This window comes from Hydra vulgaris, chromosome 01 (assembly GCF_038396675.1).
Source record: "Hydra vulgaris chromosome 01, alternate assembly HydraT2T_AEP".
In the NCBI taxonomy this organism is placed as follows: Eukaryota; Metazoa; Cnidaria; class Hydrozoa; order Anthoathecata; family Hydridae; genus Hydra; species Hydra vulgaris.
Window position 1 is genome coordinate 3726668 of NC_088920.1, and position 18333 is coordinate 3745000.

General features: G+C 26.7%; 1 protein-coding gene across 3 annotated transcripts in view; it reads left to right on the plus strand.

The window, feature by feature from the left end:
• The first annotated feature begins 13127 nt into the window (after positions 1-13127).
• LOC136075030 (NACHT, LRR and PYD domains-containing protein 6-like) overlaps positions 13128-18333 on the plus strand; it is a 39727-nt gene continuing 34521 nt past the window's right edge. For 2 of the 3 annotated variants that reach the window (XM_065787252.1, XM_065787250.1), the window contains exons 1-2: positions 13128-13341; positions 17146-17195. The gene's annotated coding sequence lies outside the window, so the exon portion shown is untranslated. The remainder of the gene's footprint in view (positions 13342-17145; positions 17196-18333) is intronic. The other variant, XM_065787251.1, reaches the window with a different exon arrangement.

Below are 18333 nucleotides of genomic sequence, written 5' to 3' on the forward strand. Positions count from 1 at the left end.
CAGTTTTTTTGACAATTTTCTGGAATGATATTCTTTGTCATTTTAATGAAACATCGAAGATTTTACAGAAAGATAATTTAAACCTGGATGTTGCAGTTCGGATTCTAAAGTCATTGTTGCATTTCATTAAAGATTTGAGGAGTCAATTTGAGAATTACCAGGAAAAAGCCAAAATCTTGCTTCCAAACACTGACTACAGAGATTCTTCAAAAAGAACAAAAAAAAGAAGCCGACGTATGGCCTTCTTTGATGGTGAGGCTGAAGAATTGGAATTTCAGGGAAGTTATAAATTCAAAATTGAAACATACCTTCTTGTTATTGATTCGCTAACATCAAGTTTAAAAAAAAGAACATCAGCATATGAGAAGATCAATGACAATTTCGGATTTCTAGTAAACATTCAAACAATTGCCAATGTTGAACTAAAAGACCATTGTTCAAACCTAGCACAAATTTATAAGAAGGACATAAATGAAAATGATTTTTTTTTTGAGTGCCAGCAATTTAAATATTACATTTCAAAAGATGAACATTCACATGAACAACATTTACAGAATTTTACTCAACATTAAAAAGAGACCACTTGGAATCAACTTTTCCAAATATTGAAATTTCCCTTAGAATTTTTCTGTCAATGATGGTCTCAAATTGCACTAGCGAGCGATCATTTTCAAAACTAAAACTTATAAAAAATGAACTCCGCTCAACCATGCTGCAAGAAAGATTGAACTGTTTGTCGTTAATGTCAATTGAATCAGATGTTCTTTTAACCATTGTTTTGATGATATTATTAAAGAATTTTCAAGAAAAAAATCACGTAAACGTCACATGTAAATTTTATCATTGCTTTAATAAATGTTTCCTATTTTAGTATTTGATTTAATTTTTTTACTAAGAAAAAAGGGGGCCCCCAAGTTAAGTCTAGCCTAGGGCCCCCGATGGCCTTAAGACGGCCCTGATTGATAAGATCTTTTTAGTTAGTGGATTCGCAGGTTTTTTAAATGTTTCTATATTATCTTTAAAATTGTTTGACTTTATTTATTTACTTTTTCTATTCAAAACCTTTTTTAATATTTTTGCGCACGAAAAATATTTAATGAGAAAAAATTAAAAATGTTTTTGCTAAAAAATATTAACTTCATTGATTTTGAAAGAGAGACAAAAATATTGTCACATAGTGTTATCTGCCAATGTTTCGAACTCAAATCATATTCGAAAGTTCAAAAGTCGAATGGCGATTTTTTCTACTTAGATTAAAACTTTAGTAACAAAAACCAAATATTTTTTTGATCAATATATTGACAGCAAAAAAACTAAATAATTTTAATTCAAAATTCTTTAAAATTCAATATATCATTTGTATGAATTTGAACGAATAATTGTCTGAGTATGCAAAGCATTTATTTTTTCGGGTTTTACAAGGATAAGTTACCCACTAGAATTAAAGAGTTTTAATTTAACATTTCATTTTTATTTTGCCAATATATCTATGTTAAGAAAACATATAAAATTTTTTGCATATATCTATTTTATTTTTATCTTAGATATCTGAGAAAACATATGAAAAAATTTATTCAAAAAAATATGAGAGTGTTGACTGTCTTCCAAGATATAGTAACATAGCTTCAGTTGTTCTTCAAAGAAAAGCAAAAGAGGAAAAGAAAATTTCTTATTGTGTTGTGGGTTCATTGAATTTAGGTAAAATAAGCCATTCGAAAATAAGTTGAATTGAACTGCGTAAATGAAGGTTTTGTTGATTGTCTAGGTGGTTGTAAAATAATTAATATTGTTACATCAAAAATTAATATTGTTAAGCGTTGTCAAAGCTATTAATGAAAGTGATCTTGAAATTATTTTGTTTGTATTTATTGGGGCTACTTCAGACATTAGTATGGTAAATATTTATGATCCATTATTTCTATTGAAATATTAAGTTTTGGTTTCCTTGTTCTATATTGAAATGACTGATACACATTTTACTTAATCTTTATCACCTGGTGAAGGTCATGCGAAATTCACTAAACCAGAAATCTATGACGCTAATAAAAACCCTATCGATTGGTTATATTTATAGAATTTAATAGATTTTCAAAATAGGGAAGGTTTCTACATTCCACAGTGGGCCAGTGACTGGACAAAAGTATAAAAACCAAAATCAGAATTTTGATGCCTAAATGGTGTCGAACCTATATAAAGTCATTATAAAACAATTTAAAACCGTTTATATACACTTAAAGTTTTAATGAATATAATAATGCTGTGGTTGAAGTAGACGCAAATGTAAATTAGAAAAAAAAAATTATAAAGAGAAAAATGTTGTTTAAAAAATCGATGGAAATAAATAAAATTTACATAAAATATTGCGCTTTTTAAAATATTATATTATAACTCTATATATTATCTAGACTTTAAAAGTTGTTAGACTAAAATTGGTATGTAATTAACATATTTTTAGCAAATTTAAATATGCTTGATTTGTTATTTTTTAATGTCTAACTTTTGCTTTTAATTGACAATATATTTCTTTATTGCTACATCTTGCTTTTATACTCAGATATTTTAAAGCTTATATATGTTTGCTTTAATAATTTCATAAATCTGGCTGCCACTAGGCGCCACTTAGGTTTTCTTTTACGTTTGAACTCTTTTACCTAACAAAAAATCTGTAATTGCGCTCAAAAATTTTTATTTGCACAAAATTTTAAAAAACGGGGAAAACATATAATACGGTCTTAGTCATACAAAACGTATTACTGAACAATAATATATATATATATATATATATATATATATATATATATATATATATATATATATATATATATATATATATATATATATATATATATATATATATATGTATATATATATATATATATAAATAAATATATATATATATATATACATATCCTAATTAAAATTTTGTTCTTATTTATTTAGCGCTTGTCAAACCAAATTGATTTAATAATCATTTGGTTGCTTTGTTTGTGACTATTCATTTTAGATGTTGAAATGCCGTTTTTATTAAGGCTTCATGAGAGTCACAAGAAGCAAAATTCACTAATTTATTTGACTCAACAGTTCTTTCGTTAGTTGCTGCTAAGCAAAATTAGGTATCCATAGCAACTAAATAAAAAATATATTCACGTTTTTAAAAAGCGCGACCTCATATTGGTATTTATATAAAATTTGGTAAACATAGCACTCGTAAAAATATCTGCAAATACCAAAACTAGATTTTTGCTATCCGAAATTTAGTATCCATAGCGACGAATTAAAAAAGTAACACCTTCATAAGAAGCGCAGACATCATATTATTACTTATCCTAATTTTAGTCAATATAGCCCTAATATTAAATTAGTTATGAATTTTGTCCAGTAAAAGTAAATTCTGGCCCACTGTGCATTCCTACGAAAATTAGAAATCAATATTGATTGGATCCAAAAAAAAATGAAAATGAAAATTGCAACCCAGACTTAAGTTTAAATGTGGAAATGGCGTTGAAGCTTTTAAGACAAAATTCTACCCTTTCAATTTAAAAAATAGTAAAACAACTGAAACTTTTGTTACTACCCAGCGAGCACAGGCATTAATCAGACGTCTTACGGACGTCTTACTTAGGTTGCGACGTCTCAGACCAAAATAAGACGTCCTAAAGACGTTCTGTTTCACTTTTTCACAAATAATCATAACTGTCGCTCAAACTTATACACACTTGATTTGCCATTCAGCAAAGTCTGATTTTTTAATGTATCTGTTCCTGAATTTAATATTGGCTGCTTGCAGCTTTTTTGTAAGTAAGACTGAGTAGTGAAAAATTATGGCGTTTTTCAACTTTATGTAGTTGAAAAAACTGAGCAAGCATATTTAGTTCCTTATAAAAGGACAAAATGGAAATGACGTTGAAAATAAAAAATATAAAATGGACAAAATTAAAATAACGGCAATATATAATTTTATAGCGAATTCCATGGCTTCACTTGGCAGCAGAATTTTCTTCGATAATGGTCAGATCTCCAAAAACTAAAAAATAGCTTTGTCACAACATATCGCTAAGTAAACAATGTCAAGTTTTGGATTGGTAAATGGTGAAAAATATAAAAGATTAGCGTTCTTTAGGATAATTCAAAATAAGATTTTAAATACTTGATAAAAAGCAGACCAACAAAAAAGTTATTTAAGTTTAAATTAATCTTAAAAGAATAATTTTTTAAGTCTGCGTTTTATTGAAAATTTAAAATCATATTTTAATACACCCGAAAGAACGCTGACCAAAATAAATAGTTTTCGAAACTTTTTCTAATTTTCACTTAATAGCGTTAAAGTTTTATTTGTACACATAATAATAAAAACTGTACACATACAAATAAAAAAGCAAGAAATATAAAGTTTTTAGGAATACTTGTTGATAATAATTTATTTTCGCTTCCCCATATTAATATATTTTCAATCAAAAGTTAGTAAAACCATTGGTTTGATGTACCGAGTTCGTCCATATGTAAATACAGTTTGTCTAAAGTTAATATACTTTCCTTTACTTCATTGTTTCTTAAACTATGCTAATATTACGTGGTTAGTACACAACCATCAAAACTTAGAGAATTACTTAGTTTGCAAAAACATGCGTGTAGAATTATTTACGAGATAAAAAGAGGAGAGCATACTAAACCATTGATGAGAAATATGAAAACAATGAATGCATACGAAATAAATTTTTATCAGCACCTAATTTTCATGTATAATTATCATCCGCAGTGCTCTGTGATAAGACCGTAAGGACTTTTTGAGGCATTTTAAAAAAAAAGGAAAATTTATTATCTTTTTTTTTCATGTTTTATCCAAATTAATTTTAAAAAAGAGAAATAATTACAATGACATATTTTGTATGTTTCTATGGTAACCATACACAATTACCTTCAAACGCAAACGAAGCCATACCAAAACCCCCCAGCCCAAACGAAACGCAATCCCAACCCAATGCACAACACTCTGTACAGGAAAAAACACCCTTAGACGATACCACACTAAAACCAGAGTGAAGATAATGAAGACTGAAACAGAGGAAATAACCCAAGAATTGATGGGGTTATTGAAACAAACGATGAAAAAGACCGGGACATAACAAAAGAAATAAAAAGCAACTTTCCAACCCACAACCCGGAATTGGGAGTGATACTAAAACTGTACGAGCCCATCGAGTGGGTCTCGCTAAAGCCAATTCAAAAATACCAACAAACCTAAAAACGAAGACCATAGTTTCACGACTCAAAAAGCACGAAAAGAACCCTTTGAACAAACTACACCCACAATACGACCAATTATGCTAAAGTCGTGTTCATATCCTTATCGTTCATGAATTTAACAAAATCATCCACAAACGTAGTTGCGTCACATTTAAAAAGTTTTGAGAAAGTATATGTTATTCATTTATATTATATCATGTACTCTTCAGTTGTTAACGCGACGCACGGAAATGTAGAAATCGACCGCAAGTGCAATTATTAATTTGACGTACAGAAACGAGTAAGGTTTTTTAAAGTTTTGGTTTTTGTCATTTTTTTATCATTTATTTTAGTTTTTTCATTGTTTTTATCTATGCATCTTTTAGGAATCTTTTTTAAAAATAAACTATCATTATTTTTTTCAAGGAAACTCAAACGAACTTAATTGACACACGGTATATTGATCCCTTTATTTTAAAATAAAAAGCAATCATGGTTATTTTTTTGGTTGTACATATAAACATAAAAACAGGACCGTCTCAAAGAGGTCTCTTATGGAGGAGGAAGGAGGGCCGGATTATGTTTTTTTTTTGCCAACTAGAGACATAAAAAATAAAAAATAAAAAGGTCCTTGATATTTGAAAATTGCCAACCATACTTCAAAACTCCCCAACTAAAATTATAGACCTATATCCGTATTATCTGTTTATAACTCAAATAACTAACGGTTTTGAAAAAAGTAAGTTTGCACTAGAAATTTTTATAGATCTATCAAAAGTATTTGACACAGTAGATCACTCTATACTCTTAGAAAAAATAAATTATTATCGTGTAACAAACAAAACATTTTCTTGAATAAAAGGCTATCTTACTGACCGAGAACAATATGTGACAAATCCGGATTCTGGTACATTAAATATTCTATGTGGAGTACAAGGTTCAATTCTCGGCCCTCTCCTTTTTTAATATATATAAACGACTTCTGTAATGTATCTGCAAATTTAAATTCAATTATGTATGCTGATGACACTAATTTGTTTATGTCCAATAGTGATATTAATCAGCTATATGGTGAAATGAATATTGAGCTGTTAAAAGTAAATAAATGGTTCAGAGCAAATAAACTCTCAATAAACGTAGACAAAACTCAATATACTTTATTTTATTAAAAAAAAACGCAGGAAGAAAACCTACCACTTAAATTACCATTTCTTTTTATAAATAGTAAACAAATTAAAAAACGAAAATGTTTAAATTATCTAGGAGTCTATGTAGATGAAAACTTATCTTGGCTTTCCCACATAAAATACATTGAATAAAAAATTAAAAAACTATTGGTATAATGTATAGAAATAGTCCTTTCATTAAAACTCAAAATCTTAAATTAATATACTTCAGCTTAATTCATAGCTGTATCAATTATGGTAAGATTGCGTGGGCAAGCACACAACCCTCTGAACTTAAAAAGATATTTAGTGTACAAAAACATGCATGCAAAATTACGGAAAAAACAAATTTGAGCAAAGCCGTTAATGAGGGAAATGAAGATGATGAATGTATACGAGATAAATACATTTCAATACATGATCTTTATGTATTGTCATTTAAAAAATCTCATTACAAATAACTTTGAAACAAAATTTAAGATAAATCAAAACAATAACTATTCTCTGAGATCAAACGAGAGGCTAACATACACACTACCTCGTAAACTAACTAAATACAAAAAATATAGTATAAGATATCAAGGGCTTAAGATATGGAACAGTTTTAAAAATAACCACATCAATATGGTGAAAACAATAAATTCATTTAAGTTTTATATAAAAAAAAGAAATTTTAAAATTAAATGACAGCTTTAAAACTAACATATACACAATCGTTTTTTTAATATACACTACCGTTTTTTAATATACATTATCGTTTTTAACCTAATTTTTTGATATTATTCAAAGGAATTTATTTCTCTTAATGTCTTTCTTTTTTTTTTTTAATAAAAAAAATTTTTTTTCAGAGTTTTGTCATTTTTTTAAAGATTTTAACGGAGTTTTTGTTTTTTATTTTTTTATTCTATTTTTATTTTATTTTATTTTAATATCTTTATTTTCTTGGCACTTGTTAAAGCTCACATAGGTGCTCAATGAAAAGATTGTGTTGACTCTGGTTATCCATATCTACTTTGAGCCCTTTCTGTTTGTATAAATATATATATATATTTTTTTTTATGGAATAATTTTTTTATATTATTGTATGAACAGCAAAATATATATATATAAAAAAAATGCTTAATGTACAAGTGTGCCAACTCAAACGCAAACACAACAGCTTTTTAGACCCACTTCACTTCCCGTTCGGGACGGCCCTAATTAGTAGCATGCAGCAAAATTTTAAAATACTATAAGATTTTTTAAACCTTTCGTGACGAGTGACCTGTATGGCGGTTCATAAACAGTTTTGAATATTTCAAGTCATCTATAGCAATTGGGGAAAACTTTAAACTTATTTTTGAAATGTGAGTAATTTCTTAAGTTAGTGCTTCAAACCGTTTGTTAATTGCATTTATAGATAGCTCAAAAATCAATTTTAAAAAATAGCAAAAATAGATAAAAAAAGATAATGTCATAAATGAGATCCTTGATATTTTTTTCAGTGATAGTGGTGAAGATTTGTTTTGTTTGATCACCACTATAAATGTCTCATTTATTTAATATCAAAAACGATATGTTTATGTATTTCTTCTTTATTTGTTAAAGGTTACATAGAGAAAGTATATATTTTTGTTAATTTCAACATGATATTTTTTGATCACGTTACTAAGATAGTAAAATATTTTTTTTAGTTTTTTAATTTTCCAAAAGCCATTTCTTTGACAAAAAAAACAAGGTTCTATTTGTAAAATTGCGACTAGTAGTTTTTATTTTATACTCTTTTAATTGATCATGATCCAAGATCCTTATTTTTCGTGCAGTCATATAGCTGTTTTTAAGTCAGTCGCGAAAGGGTTAAATATTATAAATTACACGTCTTAGCTCTTTCAGAGGCTTGGCATAATATCAAAAGTTCTCTTGAATTGAATTTTAATTATAATTTGTAGTTTTTTAAACTTATAAGTCGATCAAGAAAAAATGGAAAAAATAAGAGGGGAGTTATTGTTTTTATCTATACACCTTTTATGAATCTTAAAAAAAATTCGTTAAAAAAAGCTACGCATTTTTAAAAATAAACTGTTCGAAGAAAACATTATTTTCTTCCAGGAAACTCAAATAAACTTAATTGACGCACCGTATATTGATATTAAAAACTGCATTGTATATATTGAGTATATCTTCATTATTGACATAGCTGCGAATTTAGGCTAGCATTCCATTTGATCTACACAAATCCACGGCTAAATTTTTAAGATAAAAGGAGAAGGATAGGTTTGAGTCAATTTTAATTCCAAGATAATTTAATGAAACGAGGGGAAAGATTTTTAGGCCGTTTGGTCTGTAATTTTGGGTTTTTATACATTTTAGATTTAAAAATAATGAGTTCAGTTTTGTTTAGGGTTTCCAATTGGTTTTAACCGATAACCGAAACCGCAGTGTTTTTGTCAAAACCGACATAAATGAAAAACTGTCGGTTTTCAAAAACGGTTTCAGTGGTTTTTTTGTATAATGGTATAGAAAAATATAAAGTATATAAACAAAAAAAATTTTCAAGTAATTAAACTATTATTTTATTATTCAGCTTATATTTTGCTTGAAAGCTGAATATGTGTTTTCGTTTTCAAAGTTATATAATTAATTCAAAGAAAATATTCGAATATTGAATAAAACACGCAAATATATTCACATATAAAGTATTCTAAAACTCAAACAGAATAGCTTATTTTTTATATCAAAGTTTTTTATTCCTTAAAAAAACGCACGTATCTTTTTAGTTCCGTTGGATCCACAACTACTGCGGAATCATAATTTGCGTCATGTAATTACTATCAATGGTCCTTCGACTGGAGAATCAAGTAGCAGCTCAAACCCTTAACCGGAAAAAAAATTAAAACCATGGAAAGTTAATAAAAAAACGAGCCTTAAAGAAATTTTAGCTGACGATGTATTGAATAATACGATTACCAACAACAAATTTATTCGCTCATCTATTCAACAAAGTGGAAATCGTCGTCTTAATAGTCCAACAACTGTGATGAATTTAATCTATCAGGATTTTTTTGATAAAATGGAAGTGATGAAACAAGAAATCATCAAATAGGACATAAATTCAGCTTAAAGCACCATGAATAATAGACACAAATGTACCAGTTCCCAAGGAAACAGACATTGGTTTAGAAGAGGAGGAACATGGAATTTACAATGATAATTTTAGTTTTTTGATTAAGTAAACAATGAAATTTTAAATGAAAGGCAAAGATATGATTTTAAAAAAGTGGCAAAGATATGATTTTAAAAAAGGCAAAGATATGATTTTAAAAAAGCTTTCTTATAGGGGAGAAGGGAGCGGTTTTGAACATTTTAAAACTTTTTTTTATAAAACAAATTCTATTTTACTATTGCAACTTTTTTTCTATCTTAACAAGTGAAATAACCATTAAAGGAAGAAATTACAACATTTTTATTTCATTCATTCATCCATTCATTTTTATAAATTCTTAGTTAAAAATAAAGTCAGAAATCTGATTTGAGCAACGTGTACAAAAAGTGTTAAAATCTGCTCCTGAATTTTGATGAATACACAAAAAGTAGTAAAACTCATACGTCATCAGTTCGTACTCAAACTTTTAAGTAGAAAGTTACTGAGGAGTTTGCTAAAGATATTAAAATGTATCTCGATGTTTTCATCTTTTGGTTTCACTTTATTCAATAACTACTCTTTTGTTAACAACTAAAAACGTTTATTCCAAACATTACTGAATTGAATGTTTTTGATGTAATCAACAATCTAGATTATGAGTCATTAGCTTTATTACATGCCGCTTAAGAAAAACTAGCAGTAGAATTCCTTAGCAGAGAAGATGCAACGTTATCGACAGCAGATACTGTTCTTAAATTCATGTTTTTAAAAATATTTGCTATGAATACAGAATAGGCATTTTTATTGCATTCAAATTTCAAAATGCGCGTCAATGAAAGATTTAATGGAAATGTTATGTAGTTGTTAAGGTGCAAAAAACATCCCTTAGTTGTTCCATTAAAAAAATACTTTAAATTATGCTTGAAAAAGTGCATTTAGACTTTTTGGTTTCTTTTAAGGATGAATTAAACGCATTTCTCAATAAAGATAAGATCACTCATGTGCCTAAATCTACTGATCAATTTAAACGGTTTAGGCAAAATTTTTGTTGTACTGAAGTACGGGCAAAAGATGAGAAAATCTTAAAAAAAATTTCAATGCGATACTCTATAAATGCGATACTCTCTCTTTTTCGAAACATAAACATAATGCTAGAACACTTTGTTTAAATATTTTTTCAAAAAAATATTGCAAAATAAACTTACATAAGCTTTATCATTTAACAAGAAAAACCAAAAACCACGGTTAACAGCAGTTTATTTTTCAATTAAAAACCGAAACCACGGTTTTTTTTAAAACTGCGATTTTTTGAAAAACCTAGTTTTGCTGGTATTAAAACTCAGTTTTTTAGAGCGTAGCCATTGATTGGATAAATCATAATTAATGTTTATTAATTTATTTTACAGATTTAATTTTATTCAGTAAGTTGGTGTCGCCTTTAAAATGGTAAGCCATTAAAGTTTTTTGACATGTATTAAGATCATTTCAAAAATTAAGGAAAAACAATGGTCCTAATACAGAACCTTGGGGTACACCTTCATTTTATTGGCAAAGATTTGGCTTTATTGATGACGACATATTGCAATCTATTTAAAAGATACAATGAAAATTATAAGTAAGGAATACCTCGAACACCGTAGTGCTCCAATTTTTTTAGTATGGTGGAGTGAATAATAGAATCAAAGGCTTTTCCTTATTCAAGAAACACTCCACATCCATAAAGTTTAATGTCAAGAGGTTTTAGAATAAGTGTGGAGTGTTTGTCACAAAACATGGCCGATCACACAGGTTTCAACGTGGGGGGCACAATAAAAATTTTTTTTAAAAAAGTCCTATTTATCTAAAAATTTCTTATGAAAAAAAAAAATTAGGGCCTTCAGAAAAAAGTAGGGGGAGGGGGAGAGAAAGGCACGCGCCCCCCGGCTCCCCGGTGTCGTCAGCCCTGCAAAATCCATACTGATGTTTGTAGAGACATTGATTTTTTGTCAAAAAAGCTATAAAGTTTGCTGTGCAAATATTTTGTAAGCTAGTAGAGAAATTGGTCCATAATTAATATGGTCCATTCGAGAACCTTTTTTATGGATAGGAATGGCTTTGGCTTAAAAACATCTGGAAAAGGCCTTTCTGAAAAAAACCATTCAATATGGTACAGCAAGACTTGCAAATAACATGAGAAATAAGTTTAAGAACGTGTGGGGATCCTATTTAGGTCTAATCTTTTATCATTTTGTAAAGTATTTTTTATCAGACACCTCATTTTAGTTACTGGATTAAGAAAGAAAGAATTAGAACTTGAAATTTTAAATAATCAGATAAACCACTTTTAGAAGAAATTAATTCACAGATTTTTTATTAAGAAGTTATTTTATTGGGTGGGCGTTGTATTGCTTCATATATTCGTTGAAAATGTTAGCAACAGCCGATTCCTCTGATATATTGTTACATAAGTTTGAGAATGTAAGATTTAATTAATGCGGAGGGTTTTTGATGTTATTTATTTCTTTTTATGTTTTCTGCGTATTTTTTGTATTGTTGGGTTTTTTGTTAAAGAAGGAGATGTAGTATGACTTTTTGGAAATTCTCAAAAGTTGCAAATTTTATTCCTGCACGTTTTAAATGTATTGAATAGTTATATTTAGGCTATATTATCTATATAGATTAGTAATTAATAATAGACGATGAGTCTTATGTTCCGAATTTTAACACGAAAGTATATTTATTTCAAATATAATAATATTTATTATACATTATTTATTAGTATTTAGTTTTAACGAGTAAAATTAATAACGAGTTTTTAAAACCCAATGCTATTATATGTTATTAAAACACAAACTTTTTATTAATTTTTATCAGATATTTCTATTTTATTTTAATAACATTCGGCTGTATGTCTGTTTAAAAAAACAAAACAAAAAAATTTAGGAAGAGGCGGGTCTCGAACTTTAGTCATTGCGTTTACGAAGTCAACGCCTTATCCAAATAAGACAAACACGCGTTCAAGTAGGCGAACAATTGGATGACTTAGCGCCAAATCAGCCTATACAACGAATATGTTGAAATGAGATAATTTGACGCAAAGTTTAAGTCTTTAACAAAAGTCACAAAACCGAAAAAATTAAAAGTAATTGCAGTTCAGTGCACTTGAAAAATTTAATTAAAGTATTTTGGTGTTTGCAAAGTAACGCTACATAAATCATTTATTAATATAAACTAATTTTTTTCAGCTTTGTTGTATAGGCTGGTATGGCGCTTAACCATCCAGTTAATATACTTATTTTTAAAATTCTTCTTCTTCTTTCCATACAAAAAATAAACTCAGTTAGAATTAACTAAATTAATTGACTTATTGCAAAACTAATTATTGAATATTCTATTGTCATCAAGCAAGAGCAGGTATGCAAAATTTGAATAAAATCTATTATCAGGAAGTGGCTCAAAAATTGATTGCAAGATTTGATGCTCATAGACAAACTGACACACGACGAGTTAATAAAAGCCTCGGGAAAAATAGGTCAGTTGTAAGTCTGTGCGTCCTCGTTAAAAGAATTATAGTGACGCCATTTATTTAATATACGTTTAAATTTGCGCTCGCATTCAAAATGTCAACACTGCAAAATAAAAAGTAAACATTTGTTAACGCCATGTGACATTTTGACAATAAGTTTTATGGCGTTTAGAACGACTTAGTTTCTTGTTCTTAGTGATTAGTAACGTTGTTTTATGTCATGTAATGTGTTAAAAATAAGTACCATTAAATTCAAAATGGAATGGAGTAATTGTTACCAAATGTGCAATAGTCATATTTAATGTTTAATCTTCCAAGAGTTTTAGGTACTATTTATATATTTTTTTATTTTAATCTTTATCATGTGATTGTTTTTTTTTAAATTTGATAAAATTATTGAGATAACTTTTCAAAAAAATAAAGAAGATATATATACACATGATGGCTTGAACATCAAGCCCGTGTATTCATACTGTAATTAAGCAGTATTTGTTCATACTGTAATCATACCGTATTATATTCATACTGTAATTCATATTGCACTCATGTATTTGCATTGAAAATAAAACTTTAATAAACTTAATAAAAAGTCTTACTTTTTAATAAAAAAAGTTAAACTTTTTATTATTAAAAAAATACACGGTCAAAACAAGTTTGGTTTTATCACCAAGTCCACTTCCTATCTTTTTTTTTTCAATACTAGGTATGACAATAAAAAAAAAAAATGATTAATGTAATGTAAAATAACAAATATAAATGTATGAAAATACATTCATTTTTATTTATACTCAGTAAATGTAATCATATTGAGTATGAATACATTCATATCAATCATATAATATAGTAACCCTCATTTTTTCTTCTTTTAAACTATTATTTTTGTTATAAAGTATACATTCAACACAGATAAAAAATAACAATAATTTATTCATTATTATTTTATACCATATTACAAAGTAATATGATAACACATATCATCTTATCATATTACAAAGTAATATGATAAGATAATATGTGTGCCTGTCATTTTTTAGATCTGTCAAGATTAATATATACTTGACACAGTTCTAAGATTTGACTCAAGCAGATTGAAGATAACTCAAACAGCTTTAAAAAAGAAATTTATATTTTTTTTTATTTTTTGTATATAAAATTTATATTTCTTTTTAAATATTTTCACCTTAACAAATAAGGTCTTTTGTTTGTTTGTGTAACATTTTAATCATTAAGTTTAAAATATATTTTATTCATATATTTATAAATATGTTTATAAAATTCATTTTATTTACCTTATTTTAAAATTTTTTACTATTTAAAATAAATATTATAAGTCACAATCAAGTGGTTGCTATAGTTATTTTATTTTATATTTAATAAGTTGTTTATGAGTAATAGTTTCCATTGTTTAATTTTTTCTGTTTAGTAGATCACAGTTAAAATTTTGTAACATAAATATTTTGAAAGATATTCACTGAACATAATTGTATAATCAATCTTTGTAGGTTGGTAAATTAAAGTGTTGACATATAGTCTGATATTCTAACAGAATTGATTTTTTTTAAAAACCAAAAATAAATTGTTAAAAAGTGTGACTTTTGATTTATTAAATCCAGACTTGAAATTTGAATTATCATGTACTGAAATATGAAATTTGAGTCATTCAGTTTGGGATTATAAAATTTGATTTATCAAATTCTGATATATGATATTTGAGTTATTTTTTATCAATTTTTAAATTATAAAAGAGTAACGAAATAATTTTTTTAAACCAGTTCAAGAAACACAGATTTAGTAATAGTAATACAAGCTGCTGTAATGACTATTGTCATACATACATACATACATACATACATACTGTAATGACTATTGTCAGCTGTTAAAGTAAAAAGTTTTTTACTTTAACAGCCGTTAACAAATGATTATCTAGTCTAGCTTTAAAAGAATTTACTGTCATTGCAGAAACCACTTTTTCAGGTAAAGCATTCTAATGTGGTATCACTCTGTTCATAAAAAAATTGTCTCAGGGTTGTTTTTGCAAATTTTCTTTCAAATTTCATTAAATGACCTCTTAGACTTTGGGAAGGTGCTTTATGAAGCTCTTTATACCACAATATTTTATCAATCCCAGATGTTATTTTAAAAAATTCAATAAGATCATCACTTGTACGTCTTGTTTCCAGAGTTGTTTCCAGAGATGTCTTGGATTATGACAAACAAACTAAAACAGAGTAACTTTTAAAATATCATTTAAGGGTAATCTAGAAAAATACTAAAGATAGAATTCTAGAGAAGCATAATCTACAGATAGTAACTACAGATACATAAAACTACAGATAGAATACTAGTAATTTAAAAAGTGACTACTGTTAGAATTTTTTAATACTATTATTTTTGTTTGTTGAGTGTTAGGAAAAACTTCTTTAAATAAAGAAGTATTTAAGAAGTTTTTAAGAAAACTTCTTAAAAATAAAGTTGTCTTGTAAAATCAAAATGTAAAACTGGTGTTCAAGTTTATATTATCAACAAAATTTTTAATTAAAAAAATTAAATTAAATAAAATAAATTAATAATAAAAAATAAGAAATATAAATTTGTTGAAAGAAGTTACAAGTTTAGAGTGAGCACATTTAAAACATAAAAATTTTGATTTGAAAAAAAAGTTGAAATAAAACTTTAATAAATACTTTTACTTCTTTTTGTTTTTTTAGTTTTTATAAAATTTGTAATTTATAATATAACTGATTTTATAATTTACTTTTTGTTACGTCTATCAAATTTTAAAAAATTTAGGTATTTTTGGTATAATAAGGCATTGATCAAGTGACTCTGGTTTTTAAACTATAAAGTAACTTATTTCATTTAAAATTTTTACAAAAAGGAGATTTTGTCCTTTATCAAACTTCAATGCTAGCAAGTTCACCTACTTTTTAAATATGTTTATGTACTACTTTTTAAATATGTTTTTGAAAAAGAAAGAACATATTTTTATGATTTAATATAAAACCTAACTTAAAAATGATAACGGTATTCTATATAAAGATAAATAAGAGCTTTTTAAAAAATGGAATTTGAAATAGGAGTAAAAAAACAGAGAGCAAGATAAAGAAAAGTAAACCTAAAGATAACATTCATGATAAGCTGTTGCTACTTGTTGTATTATGGCTAGCTAATTAAAAAGTTTTATATCAAGACTAGATCATATAGTTGTATCATCAGCAAATAAAACTAATTTGATCGTTATATTTGTCAAGAAGATATTGATAAAAATTTGAATACTTTAAGTTTAAAAAAGATCTCACTTCTGTTACAGCATTGTGCTCTCAAGTAAGGGGTCTAACTAAAACGCAAGTAAGATTTTTAAAGTTTATGACTTTTCTCATAATGAACTTATAATTATTTAAAATTTAACTTGCTATATTTTATATTTTATGTTAATATAAGTAAATTAAGGAAACATGTTGTAAATTATTTGTTTATAGTTCAATAAAAGGAGATTTTGAATTTTACAGTAAACACATAAAATAAACTAAGATCTATTTTTTTGTCTATATTTAACTTTTTACTTGGTATAGACATAAATTTGTGTACAAAAGCATTTCTTAAAAAAATTTATTTTGTAAAAATGATCTGAGACCAATTTTTTTTGTATATTTTATTTTCAACTTAGATAATATATGAGATAATATGATACGAGAAATTTAGTGTGTAAAAAAGCACTTTTTTTGTAAAAAAACTTTTTTTGTATGATTCTGGAATTCCTAATAAGCATTTAATACTGGTAAATAAAATCTCAGTGAAAAGTTAACCATAAAAACAAAGTTTTTGATATATGACTTAATATATTAATTTAACAGATCGTTATGTACATCGAGAAGTTAAGCAACATTATAAAAGTAAATAAGTAAAACAACGTATTCTAAAAGTAATTAAAACAACATGTTATAAAAGTAACTAAAACAGCAATTTTAGAATCAATTAAAGCTAGAACTACTTTTTGCCTCACTATAGGCCTTTTTCACCTTACTATGAGCCTGTATATATTAACTTTATTTATTTTTTTATTAGGATATTTTCTTGGTAGAAGCAAATTTTTTATCTTTTTATATTTTGTTGTCTTGATTATTTTAAAGTTTCTATGATAAAATGGGAAATGGTCTATTTAGCAACTCAGTTAAAAAAGGTATATGTTTTTATTAGTTTGTTTTTTTAATTGTATAATAATTTTATTTGGAAACTTTAAATTATAAATCGGCAAACATTATAAGCGCCAAATCCTAAAAATCAGTCAATAATATTAAGACAGTTATATTCAGGACCAGGGGTGGACAAGGCTAGTTGCATTTCTTTTTACTCTTTGAGCTCTGCTGTTCTAACAACACATTTCTTTCTAAATTTTAAGGTGTTGTCTTGCAGAGTACAAATTTAGTTAACGTTTTTAGTGACATTTGGTATAATAAAATTTACAAACAAACTATATTTGTAAATAAATCATTAAACTACAATGAATCAGTGCGAATTTGCTTAAAACGTTTTTAACAAATCCACCATTTTAAAAAACACTGATTCATATATCTGACATAAAGTGGATATTTGTCATAAATAAAACCATGAAACTTTTGGATTGTGTAACTTTTTGGTGTTATAAACTTCTAGTTAGATGTTTAATATGTTATATTTATGTTTGAATAATATGGCACCGAATGTCCATATCTTTTATAAAGTGCATTCATTTCAAAGTTGGTATTAGTGTAGTTATATAAAAAGAACTTAAAGTTTTACTTTTAATGATTTCAAGATTTTTAGTTGACAATCAAGTTATCAGATCTGGTTTCAGATAATTCAACAATGTATGTAGAACATAATTAATATTACTTAACATTAAGTAAAATAATTGATTAAAATTTTGGCTGAAGTTGTAAAAATATTAATATATCAAAATGTTGAAAAACATGTATGTGTGTATGTATGTATGTGTGTGTATGTATGTATGTGTATGTATGTATGTATGTATGTATGTATGTATGTATGTATGTATGTATGTATGTATGTATGTATGTATGTATGTATGTATGTATGTATGTATGTATGTATGTATGTAATAGTTCATCTAATACAAGTAGATTACAGGTTATACAGGCTTGGTCAGGAAATGGGATCACTCGCTCAAGAAATTGGCCAGATTTTCTAGCCATATTTAAGTTTATGCCATATGTTTGAGCCGTATTAAAGTTTATGTATGTAACAAAAAATTTTTGTTTTATGCACATACATGAAAACATACATAAACTTGAATGTTCTCAAAAGCATCTTTGTGTGAT